The sequence below is a fragment of the Helianthus annuus genome, chromosome 13 (assembly GCF_002127325.2).
Source record: "Helianthus annuus cultivar XRQ/B chromosome 13, HanXRQr2.0-SUNRISE, whole genome shotgun sequence".
Classification (NCBI taxonomy): domain Eukaryota; kingdom Viridiplantae; phylum Streptophyta; class Magnoliopsida; order Asterales; family Asteraceae; genus Helianthus; species Helianthus annuus.
Window position 1 is genome coordinate 165612346 of NC_035445.2, and position 13037 is coordinate 165625382.

Consider the following 13037-nt stretch of genomic DNA (forward strand, 5'->3'; position numbering starts at 1 on the left):
GTCAATTTAAGAGTTGTTATGCTCCCTCAGTTCAGCTAGAATGTATTGTCTATCAAAATGATGCATAAATTATAAACTAAAAGAAATAATAGCTTATAAAGTTTAGACAGAGTGAAATGGCAAGCATGCATGTTCTCCTTCTCCAAACCCCACAACTAAATTTATATATATAAAAAAACATTTCATCTTTAGAAAACTGAAAACTTTTTTGAATTACACTTGCTAAACAAACAAAAAGTGGCTATACACCAGTGGAGGCCAGAAACGGGTTGGTTAATACGGGTCAAAGGGATAATATTGACCAAGAAATATTCTAATTTATTCCGATATACATGTAAGCCTATTTGTTATCGAGTAATCGCTAATTTCTTTGTGGGTTCTCAAATAAGAAGCCAGCTTAACTAACTTTTTTAGTGTTTGGTTAAAAAAGTGACTTTGTTTCTTACTTTCTTCTAAAGTTCTAATGCGGTAGTGTGGATCACATGAAAGTGTACTCTTAAAAGAAGGTAAACATATCTACAGATGCAATGTAATTATTGTTATAACCCCTTACTCTAACGCCAATACCATCCATAAAGTGTATTTAAGTTTGAATGCATGAAAATGAAGAACCAACCTCTATAACCTGAGCCTCTTCTGAAATTGAGTCTTCATGCTCTTTGGTTGCCAATTTCAAGTCAACCTCTACCTGTGGCTTGACTTGATTCGAGTCTTTAATATTTTCTCAATTCTCCTTCCTCCCAATCTGCAAGCTGAAAAAGATAAACAAAAAAGCTTTATAAGACTAAAAGTATTAATATAGGATTTAAAAAAATATCTGAATTTCATCTCAAACCAACCTATTCTAAAGCAAATAACAAAACATTGTAAAACCAAGGAAGGGTGTTACTTTGGTCTGTTCAATCATGTGTTCAATTATGAATAGAACAAAATACCCAAAGCCATCATCTGATGTGCTAAACAAATTAACAACATGAGATCTGCTCCAAAACGCCACATAGTTAAACACTGAAAACAAAGTCGTTTCAAAAAATGAAACAAAAAGAGGCATCTTTCATTGAGGTATTAAAACAAACACCTGGTGTGCATCCATGTAAACTCAATAGCTAAGATCTCTTCCAAAACAAGCAAAAACAAAACTAACAAACAGAAAAAGCACAACATGCGTCCCCAATTTCACATCCTACGGACTGAACACAAAACACCCTCTAGTTCATAAATCAACCACAAAAAAACACGAACAAGAAAACCCTAGTAAAAAATAGCAGAAGTTTACGATTAAAAACAAACCCACAAAGGGGGCAAAGATTAAAATCAAAACAGTAACTAAAACGGAGGTATAAATGACTTTTTGGGACAGTGATTATGGTGGTTCGAACGCACGCAGGCACCTGATGTGAAGAACAATTGCAAGGATCAATCAACTGAATCTCTCCTCCAGTCCAGCAGTCTTTTTCTCATCCATACGAAACTCGCCTGGAACAACAGGGAATTAGGGAAAAGACGTACGGTGTTTAACAAGCTGGCTGTGGTTTCCAAAATTGTAATTATTCCGGCGACCCATCATCAAACCACCACTGCTCAGTGCTCACACCCTCAGGTTAACAATTAACATCGTCAAACCTCTTATTATTAATTTTTAAAAGTTTAGGCTCCTGGTTTCTTTCTAATTTGGGCCTGGCCCAGTACTAGTTTGGAAGCCCAACTGGTTTACATTTAAGGAAGGTTATGATGTGGTTCCAACCGATAATCGATTGGCCTAAGAAAATAGAAAGAAACTTGATAGAATTTTAGAGAGATACTTGAGATTAATTTTCTGCCTATATTATCCAATCATGAACTCCCCTTATAAAGGGTTACAAATAACAGAAATAACAATAACAAACACTACTACGAAGTGGGATCATGGGCATCCCCAATATCTCCCTTATTTCACACATGCAAAATAGGAAATATACTTAAATAAATAAACCACTAACTAACTACCAAAACTCATGCATGAAGATCATGGCTTCATGTATACGTGCAGCTCCCATAATCATGTGCACCCCATTTGACTTTGCCACTACAGTTGACCTCGACTCATAACAGGTTATTAAGCCCAACTTAAACTATTTCATCGTGTTCATCTGTTTCTTTTTTCTCAAGCAAAACCGGCTCGGTTTGGCCAGGTTTGGTTAAAACCATTTTGGTTAAAAACGTTCGGTCGGTCGTAAACCGCATATGAAGAAAAATATTTGTTCTTATACAAATAAGTTTGGATCCCATTGAAACCGTTTAACTTTTTTAAATCCCTAATTTTACAGATATTTTACCGTTTTATCAAACAAGTTCGAGTCCAAACCGGTTTTAGTAACGAGAGTAGGAACTCGCAGTTTGGGTCGGGTTGGAATCGGAGTGGGTCAAACCGGTTTCAGGTGTGGTATCGTGTCAGGTTAGAAATTGCTTTGAAAATCCAAACCGGTTTTTATGTACGTCTCTAATATGTAGTAAACATACCATATTTGATTTTAATTAAGTAAATTACAATTGTCAATTTCTAAGATTTTACTTAAAAGAGTTTTGATAAGCCTGGATGAGATGTATATAATTCTTATTTTACAAATATTATTTTGTTCATCAAAAATAAAAAAAAAAATTGCCCTAATATAAATAGGCAACTTGTAATATACACTCTTTTACATTAAAACCTTGTATATGGCATATAGATATATTCGTTTTAGACTTGTATGTTTTTGTCTATTGTTGTAATTCATTCACGTACTCTAGGCATTAGGCTTAGTCACATTTCTTTCTCTGTGGCAGGTAATCTTTCATTAAGGTGTAATGGAAAAGGCTCCCACTACTGGCCCCGCATCTCTCATATCCCCTGCATCCAAATAAACCACAGCAAGGATACTTTTAATTTGCTTTCTTTCAAACAACAAAGGTTACATATTATCTAAACACAGCAAAGATATCAAAGATATTACCTTTAAATTATATTCATAATGATTACTTCTTTCTTTCTACAGCAAAGATATCAAAGAAATCGCTGATATGTTGCAAGATAGTCATGAAGATTAATTGAGCCGAAAGAAGAAAGATAGCATGTGGTTTAACGCCTGAAGTTCATATGTATGAGCTCTCACATAATCAACCAGTCTATTGTTTAACTACTCACTTCCTTAAAATTTGTTTTATATTTATGATCCCGTGTAACTCTACTTATGTTACTCAAAACACTGCTAACAACTCTGTTTAGTAAATTAGATCAAAGTTAGGTTTTTCGCCTAATAAAATAAGATATATATTATAATTTAAATTCCTAGAATTTGAAAAAACAAACAATGTGTGGCGTGCATCTTGCACATAAACATTCTGCATTTTTGTGTATATTCATATCTTTAGCTGCTCTATTTTAAATAATCAGTAGAATAACTTCATAACAGTACATTCATTTCATATCATTAACTAAATTATACCTTTGCATCTGCAGGAACCATGTTTAACTTCCAGAGGCAGGGCCGACCCATGAGTCTAACGTCTTTTTCTTGAGTTTAATCTGGTGTATTTTGAGTATATCATTATGTGAATATGTTCTTCTTGATATTGATATTCAATATCCAATGACCTGTTTCCAAAGTGAAAGCCTTTATGTGTTCAAAATCTATAATCAAGGATGGAAGGCTTGATTCTGACATTCTGTTATTGCGGTTCTAAGGAAACAGAGGGCCCTAGTCTGATGTTCTTCCTATTGTGCAGTTATAAGTGATCTTCCACAAGCAACGGAAACCACGCTCACTGGTTTATCTTCAAATGTCTTTGTCAGCACTGCCAAACCATCATGAAAAAGCATTGTTAATATTACCCCTATGAACTGAACTGCTGTTAAAAAATGAATTTGTTGCCGAAATTGCTGCTCTTACTGAACTCAACCCCAACACGACTGGTAATCACAAGTTCATTGTAATGAACTGATTTTGATCTGTTATCAAATGAATTTGTTGCCGAAAAGAAGTATATGTGCACCTTTTGATTATATTTTGTGTTTAAAATTACAGGATTCATGGGAGCAATGATTCATAATTTGGCATGTGTGCTTAGGAAGATATTTTTAAAAAGAAAGATGAATGGGAAGGCAGTTAATTGGACCCCATTTCATTTGGTACTTCACATTATACATCTAGACACCTTCATTACCATTTTTTAATCGAATTTTTTGTTTCGCATGTTTGATGTTTTAATAGGAATAATGGATTTTAATAATCCAAACTTTTAGTCGTTGGCCGGCAACGGTCCCAACTTTAAAAATAACTGGTGGTAGTCCCAACTTTTCACATATTGTAAACAAATGGACTTTTACTAAAAAGAACCTTAATTTCTTTTTGTCTCTTTATCCTTTTCGGTTTAGTAACGGTCCATTGATTTACATTATACGAAAAACTTTCCAAAAAGGATAAGGAGACAAAAAGAAATTAAGGGTTTTTTTTAGTAAAAGTCCATTGGTTTACAATATATGAAAAGTTGGGGCCACCACCGGTTATTTTTGAATTTAGGGCCGTTTCCGGCCAATAATTAAAAGTTTGGATTATTAAAATCCATTATTCCGTTTTAATAAACTTAACTGATATTGATACATTTATAACCTTATGAGTAGTAGTAGCACCAAAAACAACACCCCACATAAAGTTCGATTATAAATATAACCAAATTTTGTTTTTTAGGATCGTAAGCCAATTTTTTTTTTAGAATAGAGCCTCTGATTTTTACTCTGCTTTGGGTGCATGATGATTACATGATTGATCTTGCCACACTGCAACAAGGTTTATACATACATCTGATCCAGCTAACGTTAGATTTTGAAAACTATTTTAAGGTATGTTGGATTTCAGTCTTTTATAGATTATTACTTGTTTATTTTTCTGAGTTTGCGTAGTGATTTGATATATGAAACTTGTTATACTCACGTTTTGTATATAACTTTGACTGATTACTAAAATTTCACTCGGGTTCCTGATATTTTGGGTGATGGGTCCTTCCTAACAGAATATATGGTTGGAGAAATGTGTGTGTTGGGTAACGGGTCAAAACAGGTATGAGTTATGAAAATGGTTATTACTTTTTAGTAGGGTTGAAATGTGGCAGGTTAGGTTGAAGTGTTGGACCATTGTGCAAACTTTTTAATTTTCTTATAACCTTATTGCTAATTAATGTTTTAACTATAGTTACAAAAAAAACATACTATTAATTATAGTAGTCTAAACTTCTATAATTAGAGTGGTTAGAAGGTATTATGCATTTTTATTAATTTTCCCCCATATGTATGGTTGCGCCTATCTTTTGTGTTTGACCCTTGAATTTTTCAAATTGCAGTTGAAGAGGAAGAAATTCTCTCAAGGTTTATGCAAATCAACAACACACATTCAAAACACTTGAGAGAGAAACAACTAAACTTCATAATTGTTGGGAAAGGCTTGGTTCATTTAGGTGCTCTGGAAACATCCTGAGATTCAAGAAAATGTTGAGATAGAAACAATGTTACAAATGTTGAAGGATCTGTAAGCAGCAGTGGACAAAGCCTTATAAAGATGCATCGATCCTACAGTTCAAGTGGTATGCAAACTCAAATAACTAGCAATTTTTCAGACTTTGACTTAACCCAGGCCTTGGCTAATCAACATGGTTGCTAGTAGTTATTGGTGTCAGAGGTTCAAAATGGAATGGGTTGTGTCAACCCGAACTCTTTTTGTCTAAAATTGATAAAAAATGATATTAAAAAATAGAATGTCAAGCAAACAAGTATTGTTTCAGTTGTTAGGGCATTGATTTTAAATAATCTAAATCATGTATCCAGAGATTTAGCCTGGATCACTTATCCTTAGCGGATGGTGCAGGAAGTCTGAGGATCAAGGATCCTTATTATTACTTATGTTAACTAATAATTGTTCTCTATTTCTCTAATGTTTATTCGCAGGTACTTGGTGACGTGAACTTAGTCAATGCGGGAGAATTTCGGTGAATATGCTCCAAATAAGCACGTGCATGTTGAAGGGTAGCCGTCGTGTGGGACTTGCACATTTTTTCGTATTGTTAGTTGGCTAGGATAATTCTAAATTTATAAGGGAATATTTGAGCTTGATAGAGATAATATACACACACAACACTCTCTGCTCGCAAACACTCTGCTATAGCAACACTGAAACTACTCTCAAACCCGTACACTAGAATTCACTTGGAACAAGCTCAATATCATCCGAAGTTGTATCAAATTGTTTGTTGTTTCTTGAATATAGTTGGTGATCGGTAGTTTCCATCACCCGAGGTTTTTTATGCCGGCGATCTTCTAAGATCAAGGGCTTTTTCCTCGTATAAATCACGGTGTTCATTGTTGATTACACTTTACAATCATTTAGCCCAACATAATTCATAGTCTTCATTTGGGTGTTTACCAAAACCAGCTTGGTTTGGTTAAAACCGTTTTGAGTCAAAATCGGCTCAGTTGTAAGCCGGTTATGAAGTAAAATATTTGATCCCACACAAATCGGTTTGGGTCGCGTTGAAAGCGTTTCACCTTTTTAAACCGCTAGTTTTCCAATATTACCATGGCCGGCTCTTAGGGGCGGATGGGCCGGGCGACCACCCGAGGCCCAAATCTCCCGCGGCCGTAATCTTTTAAAAAATATGATTTTAATTATATATATGTTTTAAGCTTTTTAATAAATTTTAAGCTTTTTTATATAGATAGTTTTTTTAAAATATGTATTTTAGGGCTCGATTTTCACTACTCGCCCAGGGCCCAAAGTTTTTTTTTAGAATTCTTAGGGACGGCCCTGATTATACCTGTTTTTCAAATAGGTTCCAGTCCAAACCGGTTTTAGTAACAAGAGTAGGATTTGATATACAAATTTGCGGTTGTGGTCAGTTTGGGTCAAACTGGTTTCAGGTATGGTATCGGGTCGGGTTACATGATCTGTATACTAAACTGAAGGATCAAACCTAGATGAGATGTATATAGTTCATAAATGTGCAGAAATGTGCAGAAGTTAACGAATATTAGTTTGGCCAACAAAAAATAAAAGATTGCCCTAATATAAGTAGGCAACTTAGGATTTTATCTAAATAATTGTAATGTTCACTCTTATACGTTAAAACCTTGTATATGATGTTGGTGTTAGACTTGTATGCATCTGTATTTTGTTGTATTAATTCACTCTAGGCATTACGCTTAGTCACATTTCTTTCTCCGCGACAGGCAATCTAGGCTGTATTGTGAACTCTAAAGTGTGATAAGGTATTTAACGGAGATTGAAGAAGACCAAGATTATCACACCAGAGGCTAAGTTAGAGTAAAAGGGTCAAAGTGGTTGATGAGTTTCCAGACAAAGACTAAACAAATGAACAAGGGACAAGATGAGTTCTAGTAAGCATATATTTTTTTTCCTACAGAAATTGTGGGTGGATTGCGTTACGAGTCGAAAGAGGTCTGGGTTAAGAAAAATGGTTTAGTAAGGGTTGAAATGGGTTGGATTGTTGGACTGACATGCAAACACTTTAATTTCTTTTAACCTCATCTCTGGTTAATGTTTTAAATACGATTATAAAAAATATACTAATTTTTATAGTAGACTAATCTAACTTTCTTTTAATAGTGTTTAGAAGGTGTTATGAGTTTTGGTTATATTCTTGTTAAAATTAATTTTCAAGGCAATGGTTTGGCCACTAATGTCAAAGTGTGTTGTTTGACCCTTGACTAGAGTTAAAGAAAGAGGACATTCTACCAAGGTTTCTGCATATCAACCACACACATCCAAAGTCACAGATGTTGAAGAATTTGCAAATATATAGTACGAGTGAAGAAAGCCTAGAAAAGATACAGTATCTTCATGCAGATTTTAACTCAACTCTCAAGACTCGTATCATGCAGTTCCAGTGGTATTAGGCATTCAAAAGTAATTTTACATATTAAAAGGTAATAAAAAGAGTGTGCCTATTGGCACACTAAAGTGCCTATTGGCACACCAAACCCTAGCAAAAGTTAGGGTTTATCTACGCTGCGTATTGGTCAATACGCAGCCTATAAGGTTAACCCTAGACGCTGCGTATTGACCAATACGCAGCGTAGATAAACCATAGATCTCAGTGCCTGATTACCAATCATTGCACAGAAAACAAGGGCCCTATACGCTGCGTATTGACCAATACGCAGCGTATAGAAAACTGATGCACATTTGGGGTCATTTTGGTAGGTTTGAAGTGTCAAATGTTTGCCATGTTTCTATACGCTGCGTATTGGTCAATACGCAGCGTATATAAACTTGGTAAAATTTGACACTTCATACCTGGAAACATTTTGTGTCAATTTTAGAAACATAAGGGACCATTATTGTAAATCCTGGAAACATCAGGGACCATTTATCTAAATTATCAAACAACAGGGACCATTTTTGTATATTCATGAAACTTCAGGGACCATTTTTATAAAAAATTAAACACCAGGGACCAAAATGTAAATATATATAAAATCAGTATAAAAGGGGGTCTTCTTTAAAGAACCGGCCCTTATCATGAATCGAACTCGTGACCTATCATTTAGAACCTTAAAGCCTTAACCAGTTTATCCTCCGTTCCGGAGCTGTTAGAACATGGAACTTAATTCATATATGCAGTAACTGCTTATAGGCTGCGTATTGACCTATACGCAGCGTATACTGAGACCTTGTATACGCTGCGTATTGGTCAATACGAGGCGTATAAAGCCTTCTGAACTTTAAATTCACACAGAACCTGTTGTATTCCAGATACAATCGTTAGGCCCGTACGCGCCTTACGGACGACGTCGACTAAATAATAAAAAAAATATTATTTAGTCGACGTCGTCCGTAAGGCGCGTACGGGCCTAACGAGCGTCGAAACTAAGTCCGTCGTTGCCCGTTAGGCCCGTACGCGCCTTACGGAGGACGTCGACTAAATAATAAAAAAAATATTATTTAGTCGACGTCGTCCGTAAGGCGCGTACGGGCCTAACGAGCGTCGAAACTAAGTCCGTCGTTGCCCGTTAGGCCCGTACGGGCCTTACGGATGATAAATTTACAAAAATGGTCCCTGAGGTTTGATGTGTTTACAAAATCGGTCCCTGAGGTTTGATGAATTTACAAAAATGGTCCCTGGTGTTTCCAGGATTTACAAAAATGGTCCCTGGTCAATTTCTGAAACACAAGGGACCATTTTATTAAATCCTGGAAACACCAGGGACCACTTTTGTAAACACATCAAACCTCAGGGACCATTTTTGTAAATTTATCATCCGTAAGGCGCGTACGGGCCTAACGGGCAACGACGGACTTAGTTTCGACGCTCGTTAGGCCCGTACGCGCCTTACGGACGACGTCGACTAAATAATAAAAAAAATATTATTTAGTCGACGTCGTCCGTAAGGCGCGTACGGGCCTAACGAGCGTCGAAACTAAGTCCGTCGTTGCCCGTTAGGCCCGTACGCGCCTTACGGCTGATAAATATACAAAAATGGTCCCTGAGGTTTGATGTGTTTACAAAATCGGTCCCTGAGATTTGATGAATTTACAAAAATGGTCCCTGGTGTTTCCAGGATTTACAAAAATGGTCCCTGGTCAATTTCTGAAACACAAGGGACCATTTTTGTAAATCCTGGAAACACCAGGGACCATTTTTGTAAATTCATCAAACCTCAGGGACCAATTTTGTAAACACATCAAACCTCAGGGACCATTTTTTTAAACATAAACTTAAATTGTTTTTTTTTTAACGACGTCGGGCCTTACGGGCAACGACGGACTTAGTTTCGACGCTCGTTAGGCGACGTCGTCCGTAAGGCGCGTACGGGCCTAACGAGCGTCGAAACTAAGCCCGTCGTTAAAATTTTAACGACGGGTTTAGTTTCGACGCTCGTTAGGCCCGTACGCGCCTTACGGACGACGTCGACTAAATAATATTTTTTTTATTATTTAGTCGACGTCCTCCGTAAGGCGCGTACGGGCCTAACGGGCAACGACGGACTTAGTTTCGACGCTCGTTAGGCCCGTACGCGCCTTACGGACGACGTCGACTAAATAATATTTTTTTTATTATTTAGTCGACGTCGTCCGTAAGGCGCGTACGGGCCTAACAAGCGTCGAAACTAAGCCCGTCGTTAAAATTTTAACGACGGGTTTAGTTTCGACGCTCGTTAGGCCCGTACGCGCCTTACGGACGACGTCGACTAAATAATATTTTTTTTATTATTTAGTCGACGTCCTCCGTAAGGCGCGTACGGGCCTAACGGGCAACGACGGACTTAGTTTCGACGCTCGTTAGGCCCGTACGCGCCTTACGGACGACGTCGACTAAATAATATTTTTTTTATTATTTAGTCGACGTCGTCCGTAAGGCGCGTACGGGCCTAACGAGCGTCGAAACTAAGCCCGTCGTTAAAATTTTAACGACGGGTTTAGTTTCGACGCTCGTTAGGCCCGTACGCGCCTTACGGACGACGTCGACTAAATAATATTTTTTTTATTATTTAGTCGACGTCCTCCGTAAGGCGCGTACGGGCCTAACGGGCAACGACGGACTTAGTTTCGACGCTCGTTAGGCCCGTACGCGCCTTACGGACGACGTCGACTAAATAATATTTTTTTATTATTTAGTCGACGTCGTCCGTAAGGCGCGTACGGGCCTAACGAGCGTCGAAACTAAGCCCGTCGTTAAAATTTTAACGACGGGCTTAGTTTCGACGCTCGTTAGGCCCGTACGCGCCTTACGGACGACGTCGACTAATTAATATTTTTTTTATTATTTAGTCGACGTCCTCCGTAAGGCGCGTACGGGCCTAACGGGCAACGACGGACTTAGTTTCGACGCTCGTTAGGCCCGTACGCGCCTTACGGACGACGTCGACTAAATAATATTTTTTTTATTATTTAGTCGACGTCGTCCGTAAGGCGCGTACGGGCCTAACGGGCAACGACGGACTTAGTTTCGACGCTCGTTAGGCCCGTACGCGCCTTACGGACGACGTCGACTAAATAATATTTTTTTATTATTTAGTCGACGTCGTCCGTAAGGCGCGTACGGGCCTAACGAGCGTCGAAACTAAGCCCGTCTTATATGTAGTAACTGCGTACAGGCCTAACGAGTGTCTCTGGAATATAACAGGTTCTGTGTGAATTTAAAGTTCAGAAGGCTTTATACGCTGCGTATTGGTCAATACGCAGCGTATAGAAAACTGATGCACATTTGGGGTCATTTTGGTAGGTTTTAAGTGTCAAATTTTTGCCAGGTTTCTATACGCTGCGTATTGACCAATATGCAGCGTATATAAACTTGGTAAAATTTGACACTTTGTGTCAATTTCAGAAACATAAGGGACCATTATTGTAAATCCTGGAATCATCAGGGACCATTTATCTAAATTATCAAACAACAGGGACCATTTTTGTATATTCATGAAACTTCAGGGACCATTTTTATAAAAAATGAAACACCAGGGACCAAAATGTAAATATATATAAAATCAGTATAAAAGGGGGTCTTCTTTAAAGAACCGGCCCTTATCATGAATCGAACTCGTGACCTATCATTTAGAACCGTAAAGCCTTAACCAGTTTATCCTCCGTTCCGTAGCTGTTAGAACATGGAACTTAATTCATATATGCAGTAACTGCTAATAGGCTGCGTATTGACCTATACGCAGCGTATACTGAGACCTTGTATACGCTGCGTATTGGTCAATACGAGGCGTATAAAGCCTTCTGAACTTTAAATTCACACAGAACCTGTTGTATTCCAGATACAATCGTTAGGCCCGTACGCGCCTTACGGACGACGTCGACTAAATAATAAAAAAAATATTATTTAGTCGACGTCGTCCGTAAGGCGCGTACGGGCCTAACGAGCGTCGAAACTAAGTCCGTCGTTGCCCGTAAGGCCCGACGTCGTTAAAAAAAAACAATGTAAGTTTATGTTTAAAAAAATGGTCCCTGAGGTTTGATGTGTTTACAAAATTGGTCCCTGAGGTTTGATGAATTTACAAAAATGGTCCCTGGTGTTTCCAGGATTTACAAAAATGGTCCCTTGTGTTTCAGAAATTGACCAGGGACCATTTTTGTAAATCCTGGAAACACCAGGGACCATTTTTGTAAATTCATCAAATCTCAGGGACCGATTTTGTAAACACATCAAACCTCAGGGACCATTTTTGTAAATTTATCAGCCGTAAGGCGCGTACGGGCCTAACGGGCAACGACGGACTTAGTTTCGACGCTCGTTAGGCCCGTACGCGCCTTACGGACGACGTCGACTAAATAATATTTTTTTTATTATTTAGTCGACGTCGTCCGTAAGGCGCGTACGGGCCTAACGAGCGTCGAAACTAAGTCCGTCGTTGCCCGTTAGGCCCGTACGCGCCTTACGGATGATAAATTTACAAAAATGGTCCCTGAGGTTTGATGTGTTTACAAAAGTGGTCCCTGGTGTTTCCAGGATTTAATAAAATGGTCCCTTGTGTTTCAGAAATTGACCAGGGACCATTTTTGTAAATCCTGGAAACACCAGGGACCATTTTTGTAAATTCATCAAACCTCAGGGACCGATTTTGTAAACACATCAAACCTCAGGGACCATTTTTGTAAATTTATCATCCGTAAGGCCCGTACGGGCCTAACGGGCAACGACGGACTTAGTTTCGACGCTCGTTAGGCCCGTACGCGCCTTACGGACGACGTCGACTAAATAATATTTTTTTTATTATTTAGTCGACGTCCTCCGTAAGGCGCGTACGGGCCTAACGGGCAACGACGGACTTAGTTTCGACGCTCGTTAGGCCCGTACGCGCCTTACGGACGACGTCGACTAAATAATATTTTTTTATTATTTAGTCGACGTCGTCCGTAAGGCGCGTACGGGCCTAACGAGCGTCGAAACTAAGCCCGTCGTTAAAATTTTAACGACGGGCTTAGTTTCGACGCTCGTTAGGCCCGTACGCGCCTTACGGACGACGTCGACTAATTAATATTTTTTTTATTATTTAGTCGACGTCCTCC

At 38.3% G+C, this 13037-nt stretch overlaps 2 long non-coding RNA genes across 3 annotated transcripts; both read left to right on the forward strand.

Annotated features, from left to right (window-relative positions):
- The first annotated feature begins 1582 nt into the window (after positions 1–1582).
- LOC118485529 lies at positions 1583–4211 on the forward strand. 2 transcript variants are annotated; one of them, XR_004876535.1, is made up of 5 exons: positions 1583–1600; positions 2806–2929; positions 3015–3117; positions 3479–3931; positions 4044–4211. It is a non-coding gene; the product is annotated as an uncharacterized LOC118485529 (long non-coding RNA). The 2 variants fall into 2 exon arrangements; XR_004876534.1 differs by lacking the exons at positions 3479–3931; positions 4044–4211 and having other exon boundaries at positions 3015–3238.
- Positions 4212–4598: 387 nt separating this feature from the next.
- Positions 4599–6295, forward strand: LOC118485530. Its single transcript, XR_004876536.1, has 3 exons — positions 4599–4858; positions 5356–5595; positions 5957–6295. It is a non-coding gene; the product is annotated as an uncharacterized LOC118485530 (long non-coding RNA).
- The last annotated feature ends 6742 nt before the right edge of the window (positions 6296–13037 follow it).